This window comes from Mastacembelus armatus, chromosome 7 (genome assembly GCF_900324485.2).
Source record: "Mastacembelus armatus chromosome 7, fMasArm1.2, whole genome shotgun sequence".
Classification (NCBI taxonomy): domain Eukaryota; kingdom Metazoa; phylum Chordata; class Actinopteri; order Synbranchiformes; family Mastacembelidae; genus Mastacembelus; species Mastacembelus armatus.
In genome coordinates, this window is record NC_046639.1 from 21,871,810 (window position 1) to 21,896,567 (window position 24,758).

The 24,758-nt window shown below is 39.0% G+C and overlaps 1 protein-coding gene across 3 annotated transcripts in view; it reads right to left on the reverse strand.

Annotated features, from left to right (window-relative positions):
- Nucleotides 1–24,758, reverse strand: part of LOC113145505 (plexin-A1-like) — a 206,197-nt gene that overhangs the window by 130,673 nt on the left and 50,766 nt on the right. The gene's annotated exons all lie outside the window — the stretch shown is intronic.

Sequence of the window (24,758 nt, forward strand, 5' to 3'; positions counted from 1 at the left end):
CCTTCTCTCTGCCTACTCCTCTGTCATTTCATAGAGCCCTCCTTCCTCTCACTCTCTAAACTTGCTTATTTTCCTCTTCAATCTCAAAGGCATCTTTTCATTTTAAAAACGCCTTTTGCTTATAGCGTCTATTGATTTTCATGACTGCTCTTCAGCAGCCCATTTGATGGGCAATTGTAATTGAGTGTGCTTTTGTGCTGCCGTGTTTGGCAGAATGTTTGTGTGACTGCACGTGTGCAGGGAAAGAATGTGTGTATTGGTTTATGAGCCTGCACATCTAGAAGTGTGTGACAGAATGCATGCAGGTGTGTGACTTACCACTGATGTGTTTTTCTTGCGTGTATGTGTGTGTATGTGTGTGCATTTCTACTCTTTTTTGGAAGCATGCACATCTGTATGTCTACATCTGCATGCATGTATGTGTGCGTGCGTGTATGTATATGTGTGTGTGTGTGTGATAAGGTTAGAAGCTGACAGATATGACACACCTCATCTTCCTTTCTGTAGGCCTCTATTTTAATCTGAGAAAACAGGCTGTGTGTGTAATGACCTTTAGAAAGGGTGAAGATAAGTAGATGAGGCCGACTGTGAGGAGTGTTGAGTTACTGTACAGAGGAGCCACTGCTGAAATACGGGGGTGGATGACAGAGGAAGGAAGATAAATGGATGAGGGGATGGGATAAAGTGGAGCATTTAAGGAGATATATGCAGACGGAGGGCTGAGAACATGGGGAATGACGGTGAATTTCAAACCAAAAGAATCTAAGGCTTCAGTCTTACACCCTCATATAAGTGGCAGTTTTTCTATGTAAAAATAATCTGTCTCCACTTTATTAAATAAGTTTTCATCTCTGTGCTAACATCTCATTTTCAGCTAAATCCTATTACTCTGATGACGGATGCTCTGCACACCAAACGTTGCACCACTTTTCAGACTAATAACTCAGTTAAACCACAACACATTGAATTTTGGTTAAGGAGAGCACTTATCAAGAATACCCAGAGCTGAAGTAAACTAATTTGGTGAGAGAAAGCTGACTCAGTGCATTCACAGTCTGTACATCCATGATTCCAGGTAACAAGAACTGTGCAGCATGACTTTACGTGGTGTGTATTCACCAAATAATGTTCAGACAATATATATCTCTTACTTTCCAACTAAAGTAAAATGGTACTTAAGTGTGCCCTACATCTTTGTTACTGAGGCTTACATCTTAGAAACATAAGTCCTGACCAGTATATAAATGTATATAAATCCTTCTTCAATGAGTTCTCTACTAAGTTCCTTTTAAATACCAAATGATAAAATTTCTTAGTATATATCATGCCTAGACAAGATGTATGTTCATAACATGAAATGTAAATGAAGTGTACCAAATCAGTCCAAATACATCAGTGCCAAATGAAGCCTCAGTAAGCCCAAATTCGAACGCAGTGCAGATATCTGCACTTTCAGACCCGCACAACTTAAATCTGCAGTGCAGCCTCGCACCCTGCTATCTTCCTCACTTTGAATTGCTTTCCAAGGCACTTTTGCTCTCATGTGGTCAGTCAGTGTTCACAGCGATATCAGACTTTGACACAGCTGAGACTTCTAAATTTTGATGCTCAGTATCTCAGAACTGCATTCCACCCAGGCAGCAGCTTGTAATTCTAAGCGGCCTAGCTAAATGCCTACAATGAAAAAGGTAATGATGAGGTTAAGTCTAAGAGGATGTGGTCAGGAGGATGAATGGAAGTGCAGGGCGAGAATGAGGAACTGAGCAGGGGTAAAGAGACTGAGGGAAGGATAGAGCGAGGATAAGAGCAAGGATTGAGAGATGAAGGGGCTAAAAGAGGGATGCAGAGGTGGATGTAGGGCCGAGTAGTCCAGAGATGACGGGATAAGAAGGTGCAGCGCAGTGGGGAAGGGGAGATGGCCCTTATAAACCCCTTATTATACTAATCCTGGAGGACCTCCCCCGCATTGTTGCAGATTAGCGCCTTTACTCATGCAAAGAGAGCAACACACACACACAGTCTGTTGCCCCAGCACATGTTGATTTGCCCCACACTCTGGCACCCTGTGTCAACATCCAAATCCCTCACAGATTGGGCAGAAGCACAGCCAGGATGGGGAGGGATGGTGGTGAAATCACGATTCCCTTCAAAAATGATTTGCTTCAATTTATACTCAACATCCAATTAGCCCAGACAACTTTTGTTTATGGAAAATTCTGTCCATAAATTTATTTTACTTTCTAAACCCAGAAAATGTGCCTTTTGAAGACATCAAATCAACTTTTTGCATACTGCTTAGCATTGGGATTCTTGCAGATTACTGCTTGTGATGCATGTGTTGAAGCTTTTCAGTTTCTACTGAGCAAAGAATAAACGAATCTCCCTTCATCGGTACTCCTGTTCAGGACATTCAACTGTCTGTTCCAGCACTGAAGATGATACCTCTCAAACTAAATCTGCAGTACATCACATTGTTTACCTAAAAAGCCTTCAAATCATTATGTCTGACTGTAAAGTGTCAGTATATTTACAGATTTCTTAAACTCTCAAATATGTATATGGCAGAGTGTAAATCTAAAAAAAAAAAAATCATGGTTTTTACTGCCAAATGACCATTTCTTACTAATTAATACTTTACATTTATTTATTAATCTCATCCTTCCAATAAACAAGCTGGGAACAGCTATTTCTGTGGTAGAAAGCAGTTCCAGCTGAAACTGAAATTTGGGTGTTCAGAAGCCATTGAGATTACTATATGTAAAAGCTCCTTAAACACCTGCAGTGCTAAAGACATGCCCTTTTGAACCCTTAGCTGCTGCTTAGTGGCCCTCATGAGTAACGGTGGTGTTGCCAAGTGTAGAAATACATGAAAGCAAAGAGGAAAGATGTTGTAATAGAACACGTGCTCAGCAAACATTTTCTGGATAAATAGCTTTAAAAAAGAACACATGAAAGATTGTGTCACAGTAAGCTACTAGTCAAGGAGGTAAAGAGGAGGGCTGAATGGCAGGATATGCTTAATGTCACCCAGATTGCACAGTGCAGCACTTCTCACGGCAAATGACACCAAAAGGATGAAGAGGGATTAGAGAACACAGCACTCTGTATACTCGAGAAGAGTTACAGGCTAGCTGAAGCGATCTTCTAAAAGTCATGAATTTACTATACCAGTACACAACAGCCTTTAAACACATCTACAAATCACACTCTCTGGCATACATGTTTTTCCTGAAAATGTCATAGAGGAGAAGCAACAGCTGAGGCATTTTTCCTTTGCATGTATACATCCATGTTACTAGTTATAGACACAAATGTCAGCATGTAATGTGTTTCAGTTTCACAGATAAGCTGGACAATAAGACAGCCGTGTTTCTCTTTCACAGGTCTTCCTGTACTCCCTCTGCAAATATTAAATCTGTTTTCAATTCCACCAAAAGAGGGGAACAAAGACAGCAGGGGGAGAAAACAGATTAAGTGACAAGAGAAAAGAATAGAGAACTTTAAAGAACAAAAATAGTCTCCACCTTTGTGGATGAAAATCATGTTTGTGGATTTATTTTCAGGTGCACTGTATTTTCAGGACAAACGTGTAAATGTATGTAAGTCCCTTTTTAACTATGATGATCTTTTATGTAGCCTGCTAATGCTTCTGGCAGAGCAGACTGGACATTTTACAGGTTAGAATAAATGACAGAACCTCATTAACATTTTATTTGGCTGATACATAATGACGCAATCCTATCTGAGCAAGAAATCCGGGGGACGCCAAGGAGTCCTCCTTGAGTGTTGATTTTATTGGATAATCCAGAGATGACCAGGAAATTACCTTTATTTAAGAAATGTGAAAATGCATCTGGTGGTTATTTAATGAGCATTTAATGAACTGCAACTGTAGGCTATGAAGAGCTTTTTCTGCTTTGATGAATAACTAATTTTACTGACTGAACAGGTTTTAGTGACTTAGTTGTCGCCTGGACAGTCGGGAATCTACAAAGTGCCACGACCGACTGAATCCAAAGGTTTGGTTAAGGCAGAAGATTATTCTTTTTTGCTTTAGGATAGTGCACTATAGTTAAGTGATAAAACAGAGGTGAAAACATTCAGATGCAATCCTATCTGTGGTTGTGGGTGGACATTCTGATAATGAGATGGGGCTTTGGAGAAGACGAAGCACTCGTGTTAAGTCAACATAGAAACTATTGTCATGATGTTGCTGTTAGGACATTTTTTTCATGACTAAATGTGCTGATTTTAGAGCTGTTGATTTACAGCAACTTGTACAGCTGCTAGGTCAGTTGAATGATGATTGTGTACGTCTTTACATCCCGATTATTAATCCTGCCTGTAAAGCTCTGATTAGTCAACTGTTTCTCCAACTGGCAATAACAGCTGTGACTTAGTTGAATCAGAAATCAGAGATGCAGCAGGTCTGGGCCCACAAGCTAGAGTGAAATAAGGAAATTCATATAGTCAGATATTGAGTAGTGGCTCTTACCTTAACTGCTAGTTTACTGACATATTTCCCATGATGCATTTGATTTCTCTCATCTGCTGTACATAATCATTCAGTGATAATCCAATGCAGGTGCTGTCAGCACCAACATGGGCAGTGACCTGAACCGAGATGAATTTAATGTGACGTTGCATGGTAAGCAAATAATCACAGCACCATAATCTTCACTGTATTCCACTCTGTTAATGTACAGGCAAAATAATGCCTTGTTATCAGTAAAATAGTAGATTACAATTTAACTACTAAGAAAACCAATAGGGCTGCTTTAATCTCATCGATGAATATCACAAAAACATGCTCATAGTGCAAAGAGGACATAATCAAGGTCTTTGAAGGAACATCATGAAATCATTTCAAAGATTTCTGTGTTGAAATTGTTTAAAGCCATTTAAAGACTACATTAATTATTGGTTTCCTAAATCATCATGTCATCCAAATGAGCCAGTGGATTTAAAAGAAACCTCTGCAGTCCCTCAAGTTTCCTAAACACTGTGCCACTGACTCCTCGCAGCCATTCCACTCTGTGACTTTCCATGGCTGATTGAATTAATGTTGCATCTGTTAGTGTTGACATGGGAACCCTGCAGTGATATTTTGGTGCTGTCTGTTTCTGTTGGGTCTCCAAGCCAGGGCACTCAGACTAACGGGCAGCATGGCCTGGCCTGGTGTGTGTGTGTGTGTGTGTGTGTGTGTGTGTGTGTTTGTGTTAACTCCTAGGCCACATAGCTAGAGGGTAATCATGTTAGCGACGAGGTTGATAAGTTCAAGTCCACCAAACACAAACACACACACACACAAACAATGATGGTCACATAGCCATGTTTTCCTAACTGTTCACTCATCTGAACTTCTAATAATTTCATTTTAGGGGAAGTGTTCTGCAAAACATGAATGCCTCACCACCAAATCATCAATCAAATTAGACTGCAGTGGAGTAAGATATAAGCTCTGAACACAACGTGGCAAAAACACAGCTGCCACTTTATTTTGGAGCAAAAAAGGCATAGACATTTGCTTGTTAAAAATAAGATGTTATGCAAAAGTATTAAGTCATAAATCGCTATAAAGGGAACATAGCTACCATTTATTTTGTCCTGGAAAAACTCAGAAAGACCAACAAAACAGAACTCATTCAGAATCTGAGATAAGTTTTCTTTCTTTTGGCTTAAGGGTTTGTGTTTCATTACTTAGTGTATATCCACATTTATTGATACTGTTGACTTGTACAATACGGATAATGCTGTCAGCATGTATCCAGCATATTGAATTTTAATTCATCAAGTAAACTCAGTCAACCAACGCAAACACTTGAAGAAAACATCCATCAATGTGTATAGTTCAGAAGGCAGTAAGCACACTGAGTGAAAGCAAGAGAGAGATGTCAGTAGAGTCAATAAGTCGACAGTATGTTTCACCAGAGAGATATCTGTCACATGTGGTGCTTGGTCGTGCTAACTGTCAAATCCATAGAAAATTGCATTTCTCGTATTTTCTGCAGTGGAAATGTTGTTTCCCTTGTTGTGAAAGAACTGAACAGATTATATTTCCACTAGAGATAGTGAAACTAGGCTGAGGGCATCTCCAGCTGTGATGTTTAAGCCCTCTCCTTCTGATAAAGCCCTGACACACCAAGGCGAGCACAAAGCTCTAGCACCGACAAAGGCTTACTGATCAAAAGTTCTGCACCTTGCTACATCTTCTGTTAAAAATTACACCTGAACTCAATTCAAAGCTTTGAGCCAAGGGTAGCCTGAACGCAGAAATACGGTCATATGTTCATATTTCTCATGGGTTGGGTTAGGCTCCTTAATTCACTAGTTTTCTCTCATCAATAATCACGTGCCATCATGTACATTGAAATAGTTTCTGGTCCCTACAATTACTCATCCTGACCATACTGAGGATGAAGAAATCCCTTTCTAATGGAATTTATGGGGAACAGGGGACAAATTTAGAGTCTTTGTGTGCAAAAATGCATTTTAAATTCAGCTAAAATTCAGTTAGTATAAACTTAATTTTCTGTGTTTTGCTGACATTTGACACGAATGATTTCTAATAACAAAAAGGAACAGTCACATCAAACGTACAAAATTCAATAGACAAAAAAAATGAACCTATCCTTGAAAGAAGAACTCAGTCATGCAGCATTCAAATATCTTTTAAACACGTGTTCTTCCAACTTTATGAAAGGTTTGGAAAGTCCCTCACCTGTCTAGACATGGACATTTAAATGAAAATGAAAATTTATCTAATAACGCGTTGCCACTATTTTGCGCTTTGAAAAAAAGCCGCACAGCCGATACACCTCAAACACTGCAGGCGATGGTTGCCATGGTGATTCCCAGCCTAGTGTGTTGACACCCTTGTAAACACACATACTCGTACAGACATATTATGGCATATGGCACAGGCAAAAAGCCCAAAACACTGGACATCAAAACAAAATACAGTACAAGAACTGAATGACAATGGCGACCTTTGTCTCCCTGAGGATGATGACAACATCCCTCTCTCTCTCTTTTTGAATTCCTCTCTGTCTGCCTTCTTTTGTGCTGGTCTCTCTCTCCCTGTATTTTATATCCCTCTCATCATCATAATACTCTTCTCTCTGTCTTCTTTTAGTTTTCTTCTCTTCAAATCAAAAATGATTACTGGCATGACAGGAAAGAAGTGTCTTGGCAAAGCAATACAATGTTAAGCAGACTAATTTCACTGGACTTTTTATCAATCTAAAGTTTTTGTCAATCTAAAGTCTCCTTTTTCAAAACAGATTAGAGCTTCAAATATCTTTTAAGAAACTAAGGTAGTAAAAAAAGAGCCAAACACTTCAGCCAACATTAATTGTAAGGCTACACCATGGTTTTAAATTTGGACATCACTACTCACCAATTGTGCCAACACAACAGACTTTAAAAGCTTTCTGTTTGTCCTGAAAAACAGCTATCACGGTGATGTTCGTCTAGACAGTGTTGCCTTAGAGTCATGCTGGGTAACGTCGCATGTGCACCCTTGCATGTGCATGAGAGCTGTGGGGAAAGAGCCAACAAGCATTCCAGCTGTAATTAGCTAATGCTGTTAACAGGCTCTCTGTGATGCTCAGTGAATTAGAATGGAGTGAAGTTCACCACAAGGTCACAAGTTTAGAAAGTGGCCGAACACACCCACCCACCCACCCAACACACACACACACACACACACACACACACACACCATGCCACCCACCCACACACACCATGCCACCCACCCACACACGTAGTTTATATGTCCTGTAGTATATAGATATGCGTTCACACACTGATAATACATATTTGTCGAGGCACACATGCATGTAGCGCACACACAAATAGTGGAGGCATCTGGTGAGTGTCACTGTGGTTCAGCAGAAACACTGATAGCTTCAGTAGCTGCTCGGTGAGTTAAAGGCCTCTGTTAATCCAGACACACTGATCTAGAGTAAAGTGGAGCTAGCCCAGTTTACACGTACACACATAGAAGTACACAGAAGTGAAATCTGCATGATCTTGTACACACTACACAAACACCCTTTGCAATCATACAGATGTATTAGAATGATGTATCTTCCTCTAACAAATGATCTTTGGCTAAGTGCAGACGCCGGTTTGCAAAAAACACACTGACCAGACCAAAAGCCAAGTTTCATTCTGGCCTTTTATCAAGTTTTTTTTTTTTGTAATGGAATTAATGTTTATTGGCTAGGGCTCATATAATTTGTCATTAATGCCGTGTGTCTTTTCAATTGGCAAACATGAAAGTCAGTTATAACTAAAAATGGCATTTGCTAAACAGGGAAAGTAAAAAAATTCAGAAGGAGATTCATTAGCTTCAGAGTTAAGTGAACCCAGATATTTTGCCAACCTGGACATGAATCCAAAAATTGGAGGTGGGAGTAGATGTGCACAAGTAGGGCAGTCAGCATGCACTACAAAACCCTGTAGAGAAGCAGCAACAGCAGCTCCAAGTGGTAACAAGGTCAAGAGAGAACAGCAACAAAAATGCTAAAGATGAAGAGAGATTGAGGGGAGTGATGGCTCAATGAATTCCTCAGCATCCTTACCCTTGGCAGCCATCACTTCTTACCATCTCTATAAACATTATGCAAATATCTGTGCTGCTGTACAGCATGCTATAATGTGATGTTGGCGGTAACAGTAAGCAGTAATCATGTTTAAAAAGTATGGGTGGAGAAATCAAACAAGGGTATTTATTATCCAGTGATCCCTAATCCGATAAGCTGTCATCACGCTGCAGCAATGTCTTCAAAAAAGGAAGAAAAAATCCACTCCCTGCTGCAAAGAAATGAAGGCGAGAGAGAACCTCAGTCTGACTAAATTCTCTTGTTCTCAGTCTCTTTCATGCGCAGACAAATCTGGATTTAGAACCATTATTGTGTCTGTCTAGTTGTGGGTAATTAAATGTAGCTGATAATTTGATTTTTTTTTTGTCTTGTGTCTTTTTGTTCCTTTCTCACAGCCATTGTGGGAGACTGTGGTGTTGAACGTGCATGTGTGTGTATGAGAGCGAGAGAGAGAGAGAGAGATCAGACTTGTGATGCCATAAAGGACTGTGCATGCCTGCCAGAAGTCTTCCAATTAGAAGGTTAAACAAAAGAATGTGATGAATAGCCACTTTACTCCAGGGGAGACAGAAAAAGGAAAGGACAGAGACATAGGTTTTACCAAAACTACACACATACAAATCACAAATGATGGTATAATTTTGTTACTATGAGCATTTCATAACTGTTCCATGCAGCAAATGTTTTAGAGTCAAATTTATCACCTCAGTTTGACTGTTACAAATGTCTGTTGAGTCTTTCTTTATATTTTGCATAGTGCAATGGCTACCTACAGTGGGCAGAGTAACCAGGCAGTAGAAAACTATGGGAGAAAGGCGAGAGCAGACTTGGGCACAGACAGGAAACAATCAATCAAAAGCACTCCCTCTAACCCATCTCAGCCTCCCTTTCTTTCTTTATTAAACTTCCTCTCTGCTGACCTTTGACCTCAGTGTTCCCAGCTCCCTGCAAGCTCCAAAGTGAAGCTTTTTGCCTTTTGAACCCACTCTACAGACTTTTGCCCTCAGGCTGACTGACGATCTAAAATGTTTCAAAGTGTTACTTTCTCTTCGCAGAAGTAAACAACTCACAATGGCTGACCTGGGAGCAACAGTGAAGATTGCTGGTTCAATCCAAAGCCAAATAAACAATAAAGGAAAGAGAACACACACACACACACACACACACACACACGTCCCCCATAGGCTCCCATCCCGCTTGATGCCAAGTAGTCAAAGCAACATTTCCCCTGTTCTTGTGCTTTGCTGTCTAAACAGATGATGAAATACAAAGAAGGGGAGGGGGTATTTAATAAAAAAAAATATATCCTTAAGCAATTTTGTAAAATAATTGTGCTGGAGTCTATAGTTGTGTAGTTGCAGTACTGTATATTCAAACCTAAACATACAGTGGCCTGAGTCACCAAGCAAGTTCTACTTTGGTCTGATCCTCTGTGTATTACCTGACTTCGCTGGTTATTTTGTATAATTAATATCTTTATCACATAGTTCAAAACTGGGTTTCCAGTCCTGAAAACTATTACATGCAACAAGGACAGAACCATAAGCTGACATGAGATGAAACTGTGAAACTTACAAGGACATTGAGTTTTTGCAGTGACAATAAGAAGAAATCTATAATATCTTTGTAGGACAGCTATAAATGACCAAGAAGCTGCAGATTCCATCCATTAAGGTGGGGCTAGAAAAAGGTGTGGAGAGGATTACTGTATGTGGACCTTTTAAAAATAGCCAGCAATTGCTCTAGAGTCAATAAGAAAAATGAACAAATAATCCATTTATTTTATATCCTGACTCTTTTTTATGAATAAAACTACGATGAATAAGCGATATACTTACTAATTATTAGAGGTACAGTAAAGTTCTTGTTGCTGCCAAATGAGAGAGAAAATACAGATGGTCTAACAAACATTTAATTAATAATTTACTGAGCTAATTAACAGTATCCTAATAAACAGTGGGTATACTTTTTATTATCATTTATCACAAAGCTGCCCCATGTTATCATGAGCTACAGACAGAATAAAAATACAAAGCTATCTACACTCAAATCTCATGGAATGCAAGAAAAACTTACATGCACCTATAATTGGCATTCATTAAGTTGTTACTGTGTTAAAGTTTCAATTTCTGTCTTGCAAAACATATTTTGCATATCTACAGCATTATTATGATGGAAAGATATTTATACTGATCTATTAACATATTTCTATTTCATCTCTTTTACTTGTCACTTTATTATAAACTCAGTGCTTTTGTTCCTCTCAAGATACTTTATGAATATTGATAAACTTTTCCTGTTTGCTGATTGGCCTTTAGTTGGGCTGTTAAAACATTTTGAGGCAATCCATCGGAAGACGTTAGCTGTGTAACACATGCATGCTGATGTACACTATTAAAAGTAAGCAACCTTAATACATTGCAAAACATTATTAAGCCCAGGGATAGCTGGGTAACCTGCAGCACTTATTGGTCAGGCACAAGGCACATTCATATAAAGTATTTATAAATTATAAACACAAATGAAAATTGCACAACACTGTAGCTATACAATCCGGCTGACAAACTCTCTTCTGGAAAGCTTTCAGAGATGACGTGGCTGTTACAGCAGCAGGTTAATGCTCAATGATCGCATATTGGTGTAATGTTTAGGTGGTCACACAGTTCGGTCCACAAAACATACCTAAATGTTTTATCCATCAATGCATACGAATATGCACACAAGCACAGAAACCAAAGTTAAGACACCCATGTTGTCCAAGAATCTCTTATTCCTCCATGTTCTTGCATCTCTATTTCATAATCTCTCTCTCCACGTTGTGTCATTTGTCTGGCAGAGAGAGGTAGACAGACAAAGAAAAAGAAAGAAAGAAAGACAGCAAGACTCCTGGCAGACAGGCAGGCAGTTTGGACTGATACAAGAGGACATGGAGAGTTCTCTCATCTCTAATCTCTCCCCTGAGTCTGTTCATCTGACTTAACCTTTTCACTTTGTTTTCCACACTAAGAAATGCTGTGTATAAGATCTGCCATCTTCATGCTACAAATTACATCACGTAAAAAGCAGCTAAAAGCTAAATTGTCCATATAGCTAAACACAGCTATATGAAAGCATGTTACGTGTGTGTTTTATAAATATAAAATTTGTTATTTTCAATGTTTCTGCTGTGTGAAGAAACTAGCCTGAACATATTCTAATGTGATTACAGTGATACAATCTCCTGTCCAGTGATTTTCCTACGGGGTTCCTGCATGAGTAGGGACCAAGTGGTCCCCATGAGGATAATGATGAATACTGTATTTTTTACTATTGTTTAATTGACCATAAATTACTATACTGTTGTGCTTCATGTGCTATGTCTGCTCTAGGCCACCATGAAGGCAAGTAATTTCTGCATCCTCATCATGTACATTTCAAACCTATTACATGGAGTAGTATCAAATGCTGCATATTTACATGTCTTTGTAAAACCAGATTTGTTATTACCAAGCTATACGATTCCAATCGAGACCCCTAGGAGAACTCTGACTAAGTCATATGTTGTGGTGCTTAATGTATGTGGCTGTGTGGTTCACAGACCTGGTCAGGTGGTCTCAAAGGTCTCATTGTCCCGTTTCACTCTGGCGTGACTAGCTCATGGATTAAACACTGTGACACCGGGTCAGAGTGCAGAATGTGTAGACTCACAGTTTGAATGAAACTATGCTTATAAAAACATGGCTATAGTCTTACTCTGACCACAGTCTCTGGCTTTAATAAAGTCAATTTTACACCTAAGCTTAAGAATGACAGCAAATCAGAAATCAGTCAAATGAATCATTTTTGTAAAAGACACACTGAGAAAGGACCTCATCCTGCTGATATGGTCATCAAATTAGAAAACATTCATATGCATCCTTTGTTACTTTGCAAAATTTACAGATTACTTAATTATAATTTGATATATACAATTATAAAACCTCAAATGCCATTAACTGTTCATTAGCTTTCTCAAGGCAGAAAAGTTTGTCAGTTGATGATAAATTTGCCTTCTTGTTTAGTTTCAGCAAATAATAGACTGGGAGCATAACAATATGTTACAACTGTGAATGAAACATATTTTAGAGTAGTTTATCAGCTGATAACATTTTGCTAGGACATTGTGTGGTACACAATGGATGAGTGCATAAACAAAATAAGCACAAACACTAACTCCTTTATCTATACTTGATCCCTTAACTTCTGTCACTCTCCACTATCCATCCATTATTCTACCCCTCAACTCTCTGCTATAATCTTCCATTCAGCTATTCCCCAGTGTATTGTAATCTGCTGTAATCTGATGGATTAACCTTGCTGCTCTGGCTCATCGACCAATGGTTCTGGTTCAGTGTTGTGGTTTCAACTACAGTTGCTTATTTTTATCCTGCCCTGTGCACGCACATATTTGATTAGATGAAATAATTCTTAATAAAAGAGAAAAATAAAACATGGTTAGCACAACATAGATGATGCTACAGGAAGTCGTGGAATATATATATAAAAAAAACATTTACATAGAAGGAGGAACAGTTTTGAGGTAATATATTGACGTGTAACAAAATATCTCACTTTGCCAAAGTTTCAGTAACATGCATTACAAAATAGTACAGAAGACTGTAAGACACACACACACACACACACACACAATGAGCACCTAGGTTAACTGTCCATTCCATAGGCACTAATGCAGCCCTATACCATCAGAGTTGCATGCTTTTGAGGTGAGCCCTTGATAACAAGGTCCCTCCTCCCAGGAGGACGCAGCATCTATGGTTGCCAAAACGAATGTCAAATTGTCATTCGTCTGACCACAGTTTTCCACTTTGCCACAGACCATTTTACTGGCCTAGAGAATATGTCAGTGTTTCTAGATCATGTTCATATATGGCTTCTTCTTCATGTGTTAGAGCTTTAACTTGCATTTTTACACGGCACGGCAAACTGTTCACAAATCTGCAGTGGGTTATGTCAGTGTTAACAAATAAGGTGTTGAAGGAACAATTTAAATGTACTAATTTGAACTGGACACACCAATAAACTATAAAAACAGCTAAAACAAAAAGATTCTTACACAAAACTTTAGGTATGCAAGTACGTGTGAGAGAGTGTGGGGGTGAGAGAGCAAGCATACATGAACTGAAGGGTCATTGTCCTTGATTGCAGAGGCCACTCAAGATGTTAGATGTTCTCACTGCAATCACAATGTTCACAAGTGTCCAAATCAGAAATCAGGAAGCTTCTTGAGAGTAGCCAATCAATATCAAAAACATCTTCAAGGCCAATGCTCTGACTCTCTCTGACACATGCACTGTCTCTCCCACTCAACCTTCTTATTTTCTATTTCATTATATCCCCTTGACCCTCACCAACTCTCAGTATCTCGCTCACTCATTAACATATTGGTGCTGAGCCATGACCTGATGTCCTTGTGTCTGGCTGACAAGCTGGCTCTTAGTTAGGCTAAAACACATACACACAGAAACCAAGGTTAGGACAATGACTGAGCAAAAACAACACTGGATTAAACAAGTGTTCATGATTTACAGAACACACAGCAGAGTGGAGGAGATTTTAACTGTGGAGAATAAAACTGATTTTCAGACAGAGGATGGCAAGAGTGCTGGCAGAGCTTTCCTTTGGTTCATTGTCTATGATAGCAACATTTAAAGGTTAACAAGCCTAAAGGTGCCAGTATACTTCATCAGAACTACTTGCTGGATATTGAAATAGCTTCTGCAAATGTGTTGCTATGCCCATATTTAAGCAATGTCATGTCCTCCTGTCTATAACACCTTTAAGCGCAGCAGTTCGGAGCTATAAACATCTTTGTCTTCCCACCCTAATGCTATACTTTGTAATGGATTTTCCTTTAATTTGTCACTCATAGATGAAAAGATAATTAATAAAGTACATAGTACAATTGCTCCCACCGTAACTCTATAATTTTATTAAAACAGAAATGCCACTTCATGTGTCAGACAGTTGACACACACATTTCCCTAACATAAAACATCAGGAAATACATATCATTGATGTGATAAACGCCACTGAATGTGCAATATAGCATGTGTGTCTGAGACAACAGAAGGACCATGTGTATGCATTAGTGTGTGTGTGTGTGAGTGTGTGTGTGTGTGTGTGTGTGTGTGTGTGTGTGTGTATTAATGGATAGACAGATGGGGCAGTCTAGAGGAACAGTTGATGAGGGCTTTGTACTGCAGCTGCCCCTTTCTCTTCCACTTTACAGCAAACACACACAAAACATACACACACAAAAAGAAAAAAAAAAATCACCACCATTGGTGTGTGTGTGTGTGTGCACGTGTACTGGGCTGTGTGTGGCAGCTGCCCTGGCATCAGGTGGGCAGCTTCCATTTTAAATGAAGAAAGCTGTTGTAATATATAAACACACACTATTGCTTACTCTAAACATAGCACACACTGAAGAAGATGAACGAACGCACACAGTGTGAGATTCTCTATAATCTAAGCACCTTCCAGACAGTCATACACACATGTGCACACAATTAAAGCAAAAATACATTTTGTCTACAGTGTATTACACACACACACACACACACACACACGCACACACACACACACACACACACAGTGTATTGCACACACACACCAGTCTGTGTCCCTTCCCATATATGCCCTCTAATCAGATGCATATGTGTACACACACACACAAACATACACCCACAGAGGCTGCATCTTTCCCTAGATGTGAAAGAAATTACCATAACAAACACAAACACACACTTATATGATTCTGCTGCCCTCTAATCAGCGATAAAGACACACCCATCCAGGCAGCATCTTTCCCTTGAAGTTAATACTGATGGTTGTCAAACACACATATGGTTAAGCTGTGTCTGTGGCTACCTAGAGTGCAGTAAAACGCACCAAGGATTAGTGTTGCAAGCAAACCTGCATATACGCAAATGAATTTATACACACCCCATCAGCAGGCACATAGCTAACCCCAACATGCCAGTTGTTGTCCACATGCATGCCAGATACAGAGACACATGTCCACCCATCACCTCCTGTATCTGTGCAGACACATGTTGTGACGTGAGGAGGTTAGCCAGCTTGAATCAGGCCACTGGCACCTGACACTGGTCATCAGCACAACAGCTGTCTGACTGCATTGCTGGCTGATTGGTGAATGTCTGCATATATGTGTGTGTCTGTCTGTCTGGGCTTGTGGACTTGTACATGCAGCAGGACTCTGTGCCATTTCTTACGGAGCTGGATTTCTGGAGTTAAAGGTGAACGCTAGGTTTGTTCTTCTTGCAAATTTTTCTCTCATGATTACAATACGCATTTTTCTTGCATGGTCACAATATGCTGCATTCATACTGTAGCCACATGTAAATTACATTACAGAGAGGAAAGCCCTTCCTGGAAGGCAGTGGAGGAGATAAGCAAAAATACAAAATACTAAGCAAGAAGATTATAGTGTATATGTATATATAAGCAAGAAGTGTTGCCCTTGGTTAATTTATGTGTGGTGGATGCTTTATGTCTCCATCAGAACTTAAATAGTGAAAAGGCAGTGAAGAAAAAGGTAGCAACTAGCTGGTGAATATTTTGGAGAATCTGAAAATGTATATATCTGAAAAAACAAATATTTAGTGCTAGAGTTTCTGGAGACTAACAAGGTCTAACATTCGTCACATGGCTAGAAACAACTCCAAGTGCTAGATGTGTACTGTGATTGAAAGTGGCTGACCTGTTTACGCATAAGGAGTACTACTCTGCCTGTGAAAACAGTTGTACAATTTAGAAGTGCTGCAAAATCCCTTCTGTAGCAAGTTTTTAGGCATTTGATAGTAAAACAGTGCATGGCTGCAAACTAATACCACTTTGTTCCTTGGGCAACTGAAAACTCCTAATACAACTGGCAGCTTTAAGTTACACAATCTACTGGAACGTGGTCATAGATAAATCTAATCTAATGTGTAATATATAGGGGCTATATGTTAGTAGTAAACTCAACTAACCTGCAAACCTTTTAATCTCCAACCCAGCTAATCAAAATTTATTCATTTATTTGAAATTCATTTTATAGCAGCTATATTTGATCCACGTATGTCCATTTTTTCCCCAAATGGATCAACTAGCACATCACTCTATTTCATGATAGCAATGCAAATGCCAGACTCCTCAATGTTTTTTTTTATGTAAATTAAAGCCATCTCACAGTTGATAGGTTTAGCTGTGATCTTTCCTTTTGTCTCTTGACACACACAAAGCCTTCCTACTTATCAAAGATTCATTAGCTCACTAATATATCCATCTAGCTCTCCATGCACATCGTTCATCCATTAACACTGAGCCATATTTCTCCAGAGGGACCGCTGAGATAATGCCCAGCTCAAGGACACAGGGGGTAATACATATGAAGTGATAGCCCACCTGGGAATTGAACCTACAACCACAATAGCACATTAGCTGCGGCTGCTTCTAATAAGTGATGCAGAACAGTATCATATCAGCCTCTGTCCCAGAGGTGGCAGAGATCTTGCTCTTGTAATTCAGATCACTCTGTCAGTGCTAAAGGACTATTTCTGTATCGCTCCTTCCCCATCTGACACAGTACCAATCCTTTTTTTTCTTCTATACCTACTGTCCATTTGGCCCTTGCTAATATACAGTACATACAGTACATAACTGGGGAGTACAAATGCTGATAAGTTTAAAGGTGAAATTTTAACATGTCAAAGCGAGAATCATTTTCACTCTATTGTGTTTCTGCAAATTTGGCAGTGGCAGTAAAAAAAGAAACTACGTCTTCAAATGAAAATAAAATTTCACATGTAAGATAAAGATGTTTTTGTACTGACTATATATATATATTCATTCATATACAGTATAATCATGTTTACTTATTTGAAAATGTTCTGAATGCTTAGAAACAATTTTGGCCAGTTAAAAACTTTGTCCAAATATTTCCTGAATTGGGTTGGTACCAACCAGGCTGCCAATGGGTAACCAGCAAAAATCTTGTGCAACGAGTACAAATTCATAGATACAGGCGTAGAAAAAAAAATGAGCTGAATGTAGGCCAGCAGCAGATAACAACAACACAAGAATAACACAAAAAATAATAATAAAAAAATAAAACTGAAAAGAAAATCATGAACCAGCATAAATTTGTTGATGTTTAATTTGCCACCATGATTTGTGTCACTTTGCATTACATCAACAAGTGGGAGCTGCTCTTCACAACTGAATGGGACCGTACACTGCACACAATGGTAGATGACCTCAGATCAGTCATCATGCGATCCCTGGTTAAATACAATCTGGATGCGTTAAGTAAGTGATGGTGCAGCAAGCTTAGGTTATTGTTTAATTAATGTTAAGGGCGTAAGTTGGTTCATGGAGCTTATTTTAACAGGCTGACCCACCAAAAAAATCCTAGTACTAAAGAGTACTAGGATCTTTTGCAGACACAAATGAGTATACACACATCCACATGCACACAGCTATCCCATTACACTAACTTTTTTCCAGATACTTTCCACTTTGTCACCCATATCTTCAAATGCACAAATTGAATTTTTTATGCAGATGCACAATAGGATAATTTACAATGTCTTACGTGTCATTGTGTCTCTCTGTGTGTCCCTCTATGACTCTTTCATGAAAGGAGACAGCAGGTTTTTACAGGCTGCTGTACTAATGTACTAATGGATAGAGGAATTAGGGAGAATGAAGTAGAGGAGAGAGGGGATGAGGAGCAGAGGAGAGAAGGACAGTTCTCCACACAGATACACACACACACACACACACACACACACACACACACACACACACACACACACACACACACACACACACACACACACACACACACACACACACACACGAGGTGGGAAATTCTCAAGGGTGGCAGATTCGTGGGCATCTAGCCCAGCTCAGTTTGGAAAGAGAAAGTTGAAGGTGACATATAAGAGAGAATGAAGGGGAGTGGTGGGGGAGGGGTTGGGGTTCTAGACAGGAAAACTGTAAGACCAGAGGACAGGGAATGCAAGGAAGTACAAGTGGAAAGAACAGAATGATAACTAAGTTAAAAACTAGCATCGCTGACAGCAGTAATATTATCTCTGCATGATTTACACACTAGTCTTCTCTCAGCAGACTCTTACAGTAGCTAAACACATTCATTTATACACAATTATACAGTAAACAAAGAAGACGCATCTCCATCAAGACATTGATGGGTATAGTTTCATAAAAATGTTCACATATGAGCAAGTACAGATACACATTAAGTGTGAATGCCAAACTGCAGTTCAGTAAAGTATCAGATCATGCTTTTAACCATGTGTGTTAGCGTCTGTGCGTATTGAATGTGTGGAAATGTATGGGTGCGATGTAAGTGTGTGTTTGTGCACTTAGACCTTATGGGACACACTCTGAGAAACTAATAGGACATTATTCCACTAACTTCTAGTTAATGAAATAAAGATGGAATTAGTGTGTTCAGGTGTTGCACTCATCTGCTCATTATGAGTTTGCACTGGAGAGAAGAGAAACTACAGTCCACACACACTCACACACAAACAGAAACAGACAGCAGCCCGACCCAAGATTATCAATCATCTCTACCAGCCTGGTGTTTTTGCCATTTAACCAGGCTGAGCAGTCGATGCGCTGCTTCAATCATCATCTGCCAGTCTAAATGCTAGTGCTAATTAGCATTCACATGCTAAATTACCCTCCATCCCATGTTTCCTGATTAGGCTTAATCATTCTGACAGCTAGTTTTACTGCTTAGCGTACAAAGCCAATACATGCATGGAAAAACTCTAGCAATATAAGATACCATCTATGACACTATCATTCACTTGCTGGTTGATATGGGCCCACTGGGATTCCAAAAGCTTGTATGCTGCTTAGACAACTGGTTCCCAACTCAAGGGTAGGACCCTCCAGCGGGTCATAAACTGAATATACAGTTTCCCGAATTGATTTACAAGTCCTAAACATTCTCTTCACTTTACTGGCTTTTCTCTAATAATTACTTTCTCTGAAAAACACTAACCAGAAATAAAACAAGTTATTTGAATAAAATGCAGTAATATGAAAAAGATAGAAAGGAAACTCTGCAGTCAGCTTCTTAAGCATTATCAGCAAATGTACTGGATCATCTACATAAAGCTTCATGTTACCACTGATATGTCTATATATCAGGGTTCATTATTACTTTATTATCCTGTGTAGGATTTTGATGGTTGCTGGGTGATATGGAGTCCAGTGATTCCCAACAGGTGTCAGATCACTATAAAGAGTTGCAAGAGAAATCTGAGAGGTCAAAAGGTGATTAGCATCAAAGCAATAAAAATGAATTTCATCTTTAGGACTGTTTGTGAATGATTTGGGCTTTACACCTCTATTTAAACAAAGCTATCTAAAAGGTTTAGGGGAGGAATCTCACTTAGATGGAACTGCTAGGGTTGACAGGATGTCACTACACGAAGAAGCAAAGGAGCACACGGAGCATCTTTCCCAAGAGTTAATTAGATCAGGTCTGTGTGGGAGGGGTGTACTTCGAAGGAGCGGGGCAGGTGAACTTGTGGTTCACCTCAGCTCTGAGAAGCCCTGAAGTCTAACCAGTCTCACTTGTCTCCTTGTCTTAAGACAGTGAAGTGCCAACATTATGTCAATCAACTGGTTGGCACAGTTACCTCAGTAGTGCTGTACTTCAATCGGCCCTGTCACTCAGGCTATCTTCCAAGATAGAAAGCAAAGGGAAAAGTAATTGGATTTGCTGCTAGCAGGGAAATGATGAAATGACATGAAACCATCCCCCCTTCACCCACCACACACATCCAAATTCACACACCTATACACCACCCTGAGTAAATCTCTCTTCTTCTCTTTCTCTTTGTCTGTCTTGCTTGGCTCTTTTTCTTTGTGGAAATATTTCAGGCTGTTAAGTTTCTTTTCATCTTTCCTGATGTTTCAAAAGTGCCTTGTTCTTCCAGGTAGACAAAAGTAGAGACGGAATAAGGGGAATGAAAGGATTTCCAGGTTTTTGCTGAGATCTAAGGACAATTTTTTAAGGATGTTTTGGCAAACGGCACACAGTGCAATGTCATGGTGTTAAAAACAGTAACCCACCCACACCTTACTGCTGTATAAATAGATATATTGTGGAGCTAAAAGGAAAAATGTGGGTACTGAGGTACAGAATAATAATAATCTAGATTACATATAAACGGTGCTGAGCTATAGCCTCATACACACAGTATGAGACAAGGCTGCAGCCTATGTACTACAACTATTTCCTACATCTACTACTATATGTCCTATATCCTACAATGTCTGTCTTTCATCTTAGCTATCCTCTATCTCATGTCTTTCATCTTGCAATCATGGGTCTAATATGTTCTTCAGCCTAGGACAACATCTTCTTAATCTAATTTCTTATGTCATTCATTCAACACTCAACATCAAGCAGTTAGCAGTGCTTTCAATACACAGTGTTTTCAAGAATTTTGGCACTAGAAAGTAAACAGGGTAGCATCAATTTTTGCTTGTGTTATTTACCTAGCAAGTGTGTTTTTATAACATAAGCAAGGCTATGTATTTTTAATGAGAACAAACAATTTTTCTCATACTCATAAAACACTAAATTCATAAGCAATAAAGCATACTGCTCAGTTCATATACTATTAATATTTTGCTACTGCAGTTGTAAATGGACTGGTATGACCACCAGCTTATGGTGCCTAATGATAATGTCAGTTTTTTTGTGATACTGTACAATAAACATTTGAGACATTTGCAATTAAATTTTAATTAAAATTCCACTCAGACTAAAGCTTTTTCCAGAGCTTTGTGTTGAATCTTCATTAGATGTCTTCTAAAGTGCTGAAAGAGGCTACAATAGCAGGTGAACCTTTTATTCAAACTACAATTTCTATAGTCATTAAAGTACCAAAATATACAATGACCTTTTACAGTAGTGCTGCTTTTATACTATATTGTAGTATTTTGTATTAACCCACAACTGTTTTAACTGTCGATTTTCTACTTTCATCATCTATTATTCTGCTGGTTAATTTATATCATATCTTCCCAAATCTACTTCAAACCGTCTAACAGTACCAAAGTAAATCATGTGCAGTTTATTTGTTACATAAAAAAGGAAATTCTCACAACTGAAAAGCTGGGACCAATTAACTAATTAACTAATTAATTTGACATTTTTACTTGAAAATATATTGGAACAATTTATTATTATAATAAAAAGTTTCTGAATGATCTTTTTTAATCAGACTAATTGATTCAATAAATTACTCAAGGCACATCCGCATCCTGCTGTGTGTTCTACCTTGCATGTCGTATCTACATCAAGCAGTTTGATATCCAGTGTCAGCAATTTGTCAGTTTACTTTTTTCTTTGCAATAGCACCTAATCCTAACAAAGGGCATACTACATCATTAAATTATATAATGAGCCTTTATTTTGACATGGGGTGCTTAATCAGCTGTGTTCCACTGAGGAGAATTAACTAATAGAGGACTCAATGGATATAAGGCAGAACTGCACTCTACAAGGGCAACTAATACAACAGTGTTACTGCTTCCATGATCAATCAAAAAAAAAAAGTGAACTTAACAGTAATGGAAATGTTTTGTAGCCTGGGTTACGTCAGCCTTGGTGTGTTTTACATGGTACACACACACACACACACACACACACACACACACACACACACACACACACACACACACACACACACACACACACACACACACAGACAACGACTCCAACACTTGTCCAATGGACTGTGTAGGTTTTAAATTTACACTAGTGATTACATATTCATAGATCAATCAATAGAGTGAGTCTAGCAGCCGAAACATGTCCACGTAGGCAAACACACATTTAACTAAAGTCACATTGTAGGAATTCTAATGAGTGTGCGACTGTGTGTGTGCAGACATCAATACACTGCACTTTACATTTCATTAGGCCAAGGAGCACAGTTTAACTCCCAATAAATAGCAATAAAACCACACAGACTTTAACCATCTCTCTCTCCATCTGCTTCCTACTCTTTTTCTCCTCCATTCTAATCCCAGCTCTATTGCCCCTTTCCTCCCTTCCACATTCTGTTTTGTACAAATCTAGTTTAGTCATCAATTTATTTGGGAAGACCTAATTTAAAGCTGAAACTAATTAGGTCCTATGTCAGAGAAAAGACATACCAGGCCACAAATATAAGGCTCTTATATGTCCTGTCTCACCATTATCCTGCCTATACAGATGACTGCATATTACTGCAGTACCTGCATTGATCTGTGTGAGGACACTGGCAGCCTCCACCTCTGTCTTCACCTTCCTCTATCCATCCCCGAGCACAGGAAGACATGCCGGCTGAGGGGAAATGGGATTCCGATCAGCGGGATATGATCCAGGATCTGCTGACCCCACACACTCAACACACCCACACACAGACAACACACACACACTCATCTGCCTGCACACATACAGAAACAATCCAGGGGTCAGGCACAAGGACTATTGGGCTAGGTTTCACTGCACTTAGCAAAACACCAGAGACAGGAAGCTTTGTAAGGTGGCGTGTGTGCATATTATCATGGCTTATATAAAAGCAGTTGACAGCAGCATTGATAGAATTGAATAGAATCTGACAAAATGTACAATGTAAACACAAAGATGTCCATAGAAATTTGGTATCAATTCAAATAAGACATCAGTGCCTAAAAAGAAAAAAAAAAACAGAGCTGCCTTGAAAGTACTCTGAGACAACTTTGGGGAATATGACCTACAAGTCTTTTTAAAGTTAAATGCGGATGTAACTTGTGTTTATTTGTCTTGTATTATGTATACATTATTCAATTATTTTATCTTTGATTCACTCTGGATTATTGGTGACACAGACCCACTCGTTGTGATATCCTGCTGATGAAAAGAGTACAGTATGCAGAAAAAAAACAAAAAACAAGCAGCTCAGTTGGATTTCAGATGAGGGAACAGCTGATTGGCACACACTATGCACTCTCACTCAACATGGGTAGTAGAGGAGCACACACATATACTGTAAACTGGCAGGCGCACACACAAATGCTGTATGCTATGTGTATACGGAACATGAAATTGCTGCTAGCCCGTGATTGAGGCTGCCACTGCAAGAATAAGCACACAAGGAAACAAACACACAACGTGGAATTGTTTTCACCTGAGGTACTCAGAGATACAAGAAACCATCTGCACCCACCATTCAGCCTCTCAGAAACACTTTGAGGTGCTTGACAATTGCGGGACTAGGCCCGAAAACAATACTCAGCAGGATAAAACCCAAACTAAAGTTTGTCTAGCAGCATGGCTACAATCTCACCGAGAAAAACACAAATGCACAACTTTCAATCGTAAGAGAAGATTTGCAACTCCACATTTCCAGCTGCTGCCTTACATGTCTTCAACAAAGATATGCTCCTTCATTGCTATATGTTTCAAAGACAAAGCAGTGAAAAGCTGTATTAAGTCAAAAACGCACAATATGCCATTAAAGATACACTCGCACAAAAAATATAGATATTTTCACAGATGATGCCTGCAATAAGATTTGTCAGCAATACCACAACCAGGACTACTGAAAATAACAAAATTACACAAAATTGCTCCAGAATCATTTTCTGCAGAGCATGGAACACACACACAGACATACACACTGAAATTGTTATACTTTAGCAGGTGCATTTGAATTCCCATTATAGTCGCATTTTATTAGTTTTATGTCAGTTATCACTGTAATTTATGTCTCACATCATTCACAAAGTGTAAGAGGCATACAAACAATGACAAAGGCACAATTGCATGACAGAATTATTGTATTGTATTGTCACTGTAGGGTGAAAATCTTCTATCTGCAAAACAGCTCCTATAGTACTTTTTTTTTTACAGCTTATCTGGTGTGGTTTGTGAAAAGCACCAAACAGGATTGAATGTTCATTGAATTTTTGCAGTCCTTTACATATCATTAATACAGCTGTGAGCCATGATGTGAGAGATTCCCACCACAATAGCAATAGTACTTTTACTTTAAAGACCACGCAGAGTACAGACAAACACAC